This window comes from Phascolarctos cinereus, unplaced genomic scaffold (genome assembly GCF_003287225.1).
Source record: "Phascolarctos cinereus isolate Bilbo 61053 unplaced genomic scaffold, phaCin_HiC Scaffold_726;HRSCAF=1367, whole genome shotgun sequence".
In the NCBI taxonomy this organism is placed as follows: domain Eukaryota; kingdom Metazoa; phylum Chordata; class Mammalia; order Diprotodontia; family Phascolarctidae; genus Phascolarctos; species Phascolarctos cinereus.
Window position 1 is genome coordinate 101,500,661 of NW_027556098.1, and position 7,816 is coordinate 101,508,476.

Here is a 7,816-nt window from a genome sequence, read left to right on the forward strand (position 1 = left end):
GTGCGACCCTGGGCAAGTCACTTAAGGCTGATTGCCTCTAAAAAAATATCCATTAATTCCATTGATATTATTACTTCCTCTACTAAGATTTCTGGCCTTCAGTGTTTGAGCAACTAATTTTCGTTAGTTACTATTAGCAAAAAAAAAATTCACCACTCCCTGGCCAACAAATCACTGAACTCCTAATTTAGCTAAACTCATCCTTAAGTAATTGATACACAATCCGTACTCAAACCTTTTGATCTCAGTAGAAGCATTAGGAGATTGCTGTCATAATCTTTTATGCCATGATAAATCAATCAAACTTTCATAGAGAAACAAATGATTATACTTCACAAAAAATAAAAATCAACAGAACACAGTCACAAATTTAGTAATTATTCTATCCTACTCTGTTTGATTATGACATAATCCCAATCAATCTTCAATAAGTCCTTAGGGACTTTAATATGTCTTCCTTCTAGCACTGCTTCCCTCCTTTCCTCACCACCAGCTAAGAATATCACTGAGAATCAAGAACCCAAACTAGAAGAATAGCCATAGCCATGGAACCGAAGGAGAGTTGTTTAAAGAAATGAAAACAACTCTAAATAGCAAAGTAAATATTTTCATCTGACTTTAGGTGACCTCGTGTTAAACTCTTCTGAGAAGACTGTCTCCAGGCTTGTGGGTTTGTGGAATGTTAATAATTTTGGAGACTCCATCCACAGTCCAGTGGCAGTCTACTTCCCAACCACACAAACCTAGTTTCCTCCCTCTTCTCCCCAAACAGTTGTATATTTATTCAGGTTAATCATGTCTCAAGATAGAACTCAATTCTCTTATCACCAATTCTTATCACCAACTCTTGAATGTACTTCATGCCTTTTTCTTTCAAAGTATTTCCAACTATGTGACTAGCTTCTTCTTCCTTACCTATGAAACATAGCCACTCTTAGAGGAAGGGAACATGCCTTCTTGAGTCACAGGGCAGTTTTACTTTACAATTGTTGATTAAATTCGTTTGATTTACAGCCATGTTCACTCCACATCAAGTCTATTGGATTAGCTATTTGAAGAAAATTGGTGAAATGAAGAAGTTTTTTAAATCCCAGACAGACATATGGTTTTAAAAAACCAGAGAATCCTAAAATTCAGTGATTGTTTTGATCATCTAATCTGACTCTAGTCTACTAAATGAATTGCACTCTCCAACATTCCTGATGAGCGATCATGCAGTTTCTGCATAAACTCCATCAACAGAGAATTTATTACTTCATGAGGCAACCCATACCATGTTTGGACAGTTCTAATTATTTTCAAAAAGGTTTTGCATGTATTGAGCTAAAATCTGCACCCTTCTAACTTCTACTAATACTCCTAAGGCTGAGCAGAATAAGTCTATGAGACTACGGGTTCTTTAATGGCAAAGCCTGAGTCTTATTTTATCTTTGTATGCCCATGACATCCCTTCAAATATTTGGAAAAAAGCTATCATGCCTCAGCTGAGTCTTTTCTTCTTCAGGCTAAACATCCTCAGATTTTAACTGTTCTTCATATAGCATGGTGTTGAGTCCCTTCGCTACCCCATTCAGTCTCTTTCTGTCATACTCCAGTTTCTTAAGCTCCCAGAGTTGAACACTGATACTCCAAATATAATAAATAATGAACAAAGGATTATGCTGTGACCGACAGCAAAGAAATACTAAAGGGAGGATGGTTTGCTGGCATGCAAAAGGGGGAGATCTAGCCAAAATGACAAGCTTTATAAGCCACAGACACAAAAAAAATCACCAAAGAATGAACTTACAAAAGTTAAGAATCGTTTTTGGGGGGATAGGGAAGCCATGAAGAGTGCTATTCTCTTCTATTCATTCTACATTTTATTATTGATCATGTAATTTGCCACTTGTTTTACATTCCAGCTGAATAATGGATCCATTATATTCATATACCAAAATGTGTTCAATCTTTCCCTAATTGATGGGTCTTCACTTTGTTCATAGTTTTTTGCTATTGCAAAGCGTATATCACTACAAGTATCTTTGTACATATGGATTCTTTCCTTCTGTATTTGATATCATTGGGGTATATGCCTAGTAGTATCACTGGGTCAAAGTCTGTGCACGGAATGGTGACTTTGGTGATATAGCTCTAGCTCCCAGAATTTGAGGACCAATTCACAAGGCAACAAGGTGTTAGTATGCCTAATCTTCCCATTGCTCCTCCAATAATTGCTTTTTTCATCTTTTGCCATCTTTTCCATTCTAATGGTTATAAAAGGGGGTTTTTTTGCTTTAATTCTCATTTCTCTTATTATTAGTGATTTGGCACATTTTTAATATAATTCTTTATAGTTTGCATTTCTTCATTTGTAAACTGTTTATATCCTTTGGCCAGTATTTATTAGAGAATGACTTTCGTTCTTTTGTTGCTGTTGTCAGGAAATAGATTTTAATGCATTTCTCTTACACTGCTATGTCAGTGTTTACACAGGCACTGGTGGACAGTGACTCCCTGCAGGGAGTAATGTGGGCCCACACCCTGGCTGCCATGTGACCAGAATGGCACCAGGCAAGTCCTCAGCTAAGCTGAATATCCTCTTCCTGTTGAAGAGCATGTTCCATCTTGAAGACAAACATCCATAATATCTTGTGCTATCAGCCAGTTATGGAGCTCTGAACATATCATTTTAAAAGAGCCAGAACTATATTAGGTTCTGGATCCCTTGAGAACACGGGGTTCTTCACCTACATCTGCTGACTATCCAGACATCCCTGTTAAGAGTTGAAAGAGGTACTGGAGGATGTCTTCCAAGGCAGTTTTCTGACCTGAGTCCCTGGTGACTTCTCTCCTTCTTCTATTCTGCAATTAGCTTGGTTAAACTCTTCATAAACAAGTTGCTCACACATCTGTGGCTTCTCTTGCCCAGTAGACTCTTTCAAGATGCATCAGCTTCCAAGTTTTTTCCTAGTTGGTGAACATTGCTTCTTCCTATTTTCCACATGCAGTGATTCCAAACTGTTCATTCCAGGTCTGGAAAGTAGAGTGGCTAAGACAGAGAAGTTTACTTTCCCTCTGAATCCATAGTCTGTCTTTCTTCCTCACAAAGAAAACTCAGGATAGGTCCTCTAGTCTGGAGCCTGGAAATATGCCTTCTGAATTCATGAAATCATCCCTTTCTTTGGGTGATGTTCAGACAGTAGCTTGGTCCTGGTTTTCCCAGATGCCATCTCATTGCTTGTCCTCCAAATGCTTTCTTTCATGGTCTTCCTACAGTTTTTTGAGCTTTGCATCCTGTTCTGCTTTGGTATATTGACTCTGCACCCTAAGGGCACTGATCACTAGCCTTTGGATGGGACAGCTGACATCTCAGGAGATTTTTTGGCTGGCTTGAGAAACTCAGCACAAGCTCTTGCTTTGGCTTTGGCTTCTCTTATGGCCTGAGAGAGGAGCTGGATCTTTACCATCACGTGTTTACTACTTAGTGCATCATGAGATGCAACTGGGGTGAAGAACACTCCTAGAGTATATGTGTCATCCACCCATTTAATATCAAATCCTTCCTTTTGATAGCTGCAGAAGACTCATAGGAGATCTTTGGTGCAAAATTCCTGGAGGAAGTCAGATTTCAATGACATAAAGAAGGTCGCAGTTGTTGATGTCAAGCCCAGGAGCTTCATAGTTGTAATAATCAAATCTAGGTTCTTGGAGACTCTTTCTGTTCTTCACACTCTCCAATATCTCTTCTAGAAGTTGTGGATCCAGGCAATCTCCCTCATCATTAAACAGAGAATCTCAGCTGTCCTCTGTAGGAGCACTTCCATCATTGGAGGAAGGATGAGGAGTTTTCATTTCTAATTGTCTATGAAGATAGAATACATTTGGCTTTCCCAGAGTCATTTTCCTCCCTGTCTTGAACTCTTTACCAGTTCTTAGATTGTGCAAAGACATTGCCATATTGTCTGTACAATTAAGATCACTGCTCCAGGCCTTATTAGAAAGCAATTCTCGGGGCAGCTAGGTGGCACAGTGGATAGAGCATCAGCCCTGGAGTCAGGAGGACCTGAGTTCAAATCAGGCTTCAGACACATAACACTTACTAGCTGTGTGACCCTGGGCAAGTCACTTAACTCCATTGCCTAACCAAAAAAAGAAAGCAATTCTGTCCTATTTAACATGCAGACTTTAGAGTCTAAGTAGGAATCGTAATTGCTGCATGTTACCTTCTTTAAAGGTATTAAAGGTACAAGCTGAAAGGCCTTTGTTAGTGTTCCCATTGACTCAGTAACTGAATGAAATATCTTCGGTGTAACCATGTGCACACAGTCAAGTTGTCTGAGTTTTTATTCCTACACTCTAAGTTATTAACTACTAGAAGAGGAGTTATGTAAGTACTTACTCCCATACAGTCTAGCCAACTGTTTATGCTTCTACAAGGCTGTTTAGGGATTCTACCCATAGCTATTGATGTGCTGCCCACATACGTCTTATCATATATGCCATCTGTGATGCTCATACATGCCTGGTTAGTGATGTCACTGTCATCCTCCAGCCCACTACTTATAGATGTTTCCTCAGTAAAGTCACCTAAAATGATCAGATTTATAGCACATACGTGACTCATCAGCAGAGGCATCATTCTTCTCAGACTTTCTACTCATGCATGTTGGAGCTGAAATGTCATTGGCATTCTCTAATTTATATGCATATGGTCAGAGATAGGATCCCCAACTCTAAATACACTAGCCACACTTTTCTGATTCAAGATGTCAACTGTACTGCTGAGTAACATTGCATGAATTAGGTCACTGACCTTCTTAGATTCATTGCCTGTGCATACTTGATTGATAACTGGGCTCCCCTGAATAACAATATTTTTATGTCTTCATTGTTGAGATTCAGTATGCCACCTGTTGTATGGATGCTTTCTTCTACAATTTCAGAAGGCGAACTTAGCTGTGAAGGTACTACCACATTGTCAGGATTCAAAAGAAAACTAACCTAAAGGCTCATTTGAAAACTGGAAACTAGATACTGTTTCCACTACCAGTGTTTTTCAAATCTCTTTCTGCAAAACTTGTCTTATTTAATTCTTCCTTTCTGAAATCACATAATTTCACGCTTTGGAATGGTTTACTGGGAGCCTAAATCTCCCAGGTTTCTGTGATATAAGTAGTCCTTGTGGTATTGTCATACTGCTGGTTTAGAATCCAAATATTTCTCATTTTTCTTTGGTTTAAATTATATTTGTGAAGGTATATCAGAAAAACTATTAGGATTTTGAGATCTCTTATTGATTTGCCATGGTGAACATTTCTTTGCACTCTGGAGTTCAGTTTTGAGAATAAAATCTTCCTCTCTTTCAAGTATGCATCTTTTTTTCTTTATTTTTCTTTATTTTTTGTTTTAAATTTTGAATTAGTTCTCTTTCTACCCCTGGCCTTTGTTCCTGTCTACTAGGATTACTTTTAGATCTTTAAACTTCAGAACTGACTCTGAAGATTTCATTCTTTGGGAGCAGGTGACTTTCTTCTTGACCTTGCTTCAATATAGCATTCACATGACTATGACTCATTTCCTGTCACCAATATGGGAAGCATTGTACCCCATCAAGATCTGGGCACATAAAGGGCCATATCTGGCTTTTTGGCCCAAGGTTTGCATCTCTCAACATCCGGATTATGAGGCCACTTCAATCCCAACACTACCATTTATTTTTGACAAGTTACAGAAGGCCAGAAGAGGGACTGTGTACAAAGACAAGGAAAAATTGTACAAATTTTTAAAAAGAAAAGGAAAAAAGTCCTGATAATCCCCCTTATATTCATCAATATGGATACCAGACCCAACCGTGTTCATGACTTCCATAAGCATCTCCATCAGCTTGTGCTCCCTCTGCTCCCTGGTCTGGACCTTCTTATATATTTCCATCAATTATCTATATCTTTTGAATTTCAGAACCTTGTCAGAGAAATTGGAGTCAAAAATCTTTATCAATTTCTTGTTTTCCTTCTAATTCTAACTGCATTGACTTTGCTTAGAAATCATCTAATTTGTCTTCCATGATCATGTCTATGCTTCATTTATTTAAGAATCACTCCTTATGACAGTTATTAGTCCAATTCCCCCATTCAAGTGAGTAAATTGAGACCCAGAGAAAGTTGAGCATCTTACCCAAAGTCAAATGTGTATTAGGTAGCTGGTCTGAAACTCAATTCCAGGATCTTCTGACTCCTAATGTTCTCTCCCTTTTTGCTCAGTACTAAAGTCATATAAAGGACCAATCAATAGTGACTTAATATCAACATGGAATAGGGTAGAGTTGTTGTTTTCTGTTGTGTTTTGATAACTAGCTATATCCCAGATTGTCTTGAAAAGATGAGGCTAAATTGTGTCGTGGGTAGCTCGGTAGTGCAGTAGATACAGTGTTGGTCCTGGAGTCAGGAAGACTCATCTTCCTGAGTTCAAATCTGGCCTCAGATACTTACTAGCTCTGTGACCCTGGGCAAGTCACTTAACCCAGTTTTCCTCAGTTTCCTCATCTGTAAAATGAGCTGGAGAAGGAAATGGCAAGCCACTGTAGTATCTCTGCTGAGAAAACTTCAAATAGGGTCACAGATGGTCAGACATGAGTGAAACAACTCAACAACAACAACAAAATCGTGTCATACTGGTTTATTAGGTAGAGCAAAGCAGCAGGGATAGCTAGGTAGCACAGTGGATAGAGCACCAAGCCTAGAGTCAAGAAGACTTATCTTCATGAGTTCAAATCTGGCCCCAGACACATACTAACTGTGTAACCCTGGGCAAGTCACTTAACCCTGTTTGCCTCAGTTTCCTCATTTGTAAAATGAGCTGGAGAAGGAAATGGCAAACCACTTCAGTATCTTTGCCAAGAAAACTCCAAATGGGGTCACCAAGAGTCAGACATGACTGAAATAATTGAACAACAGCAACAATCTGTCATTCCAGAAAGAGAAAGAAAAAGGGAATATGGTGCAGGATGGATGTGGAAGAGTGTGCGGGTGGCACCTTGTCCAGAAAGAGGGATATTCAGTGCCCCTGCAGCAATGGGAAGCAGAGAATATCTGAATTCAGTTGGGTTAATGGCACAGAATTCCTGTGCATATTCAGGAAAGCCAAATAATACAAAGAGGGTTGATGTATTTTGAATTCATCTGGCTTAACTGTAATAGTGAATAATTGATGTAGTGAAAGCAAGCAAATTAGTATAGAGAAGAGGTGTATTGAGGCTTAGGAGGTGTGACGTCTGGAGTTTTGGTCCCAGGCATCCTGCCTTTCTATTGAGAACTGAGCATGTTCACAGATGCCTTTATCAGTTGGAGTTACAATGAACACTTCTCCAGGTCCCACTCACTGTGATCACCTCCTGCCCACATTTGTCTATCTGAATTGCACCAGTTCAGCTCACTCCCCAGTTCTCATTGCTAGAGAAGCACCCAGTGACTGGTATCAAGCATATATAACTCCTCCTTAACCGAAGCTGAAATTTGCCCCCCATAAGAAAATCAGGGGCAGGTATGGTGTGATAGAAAAAGTAGATTGCTTTCTTAAAGACCATGCCTTAACCCAAGTTCACTCTGGCTCTCATTGACTGGCCAGCAAAAAGTCCCTGCCCAAGCACCACTTAATGGTTATTTTTTGGGGGGCCCAGATAGCTCAGAGTGATTATAAATAGTAATTGTTTCTCTTTTCAGCCAGCAACCCTGAGGGTCTTCCCCTCCTGGTTTGATTTTTGTTTTTCTTTATTAAAGGGGCTATCCCTTGACCCACTTCTTAAACAGACTTAATCACTGAATGGGCATCTCCAGTC

The 7,816-nt window shown here is 39.3% G+C and overlaps 1 pseudogene; it reads right to left on the reverse strand.

Moving 5' to 3' along the window:
• Positions 1-3,174: 3,174 nt before the first annotated feature.
• Positions 3,175-5,693, reverse strand: LOC110222257 (coiled-coil domain-containing protein R3HCC1L pseudogene; annotated as a pseudogene).
• Between the last annotated feature and the right edge of the window lie 2,123 nt (positions 5,694-7,816).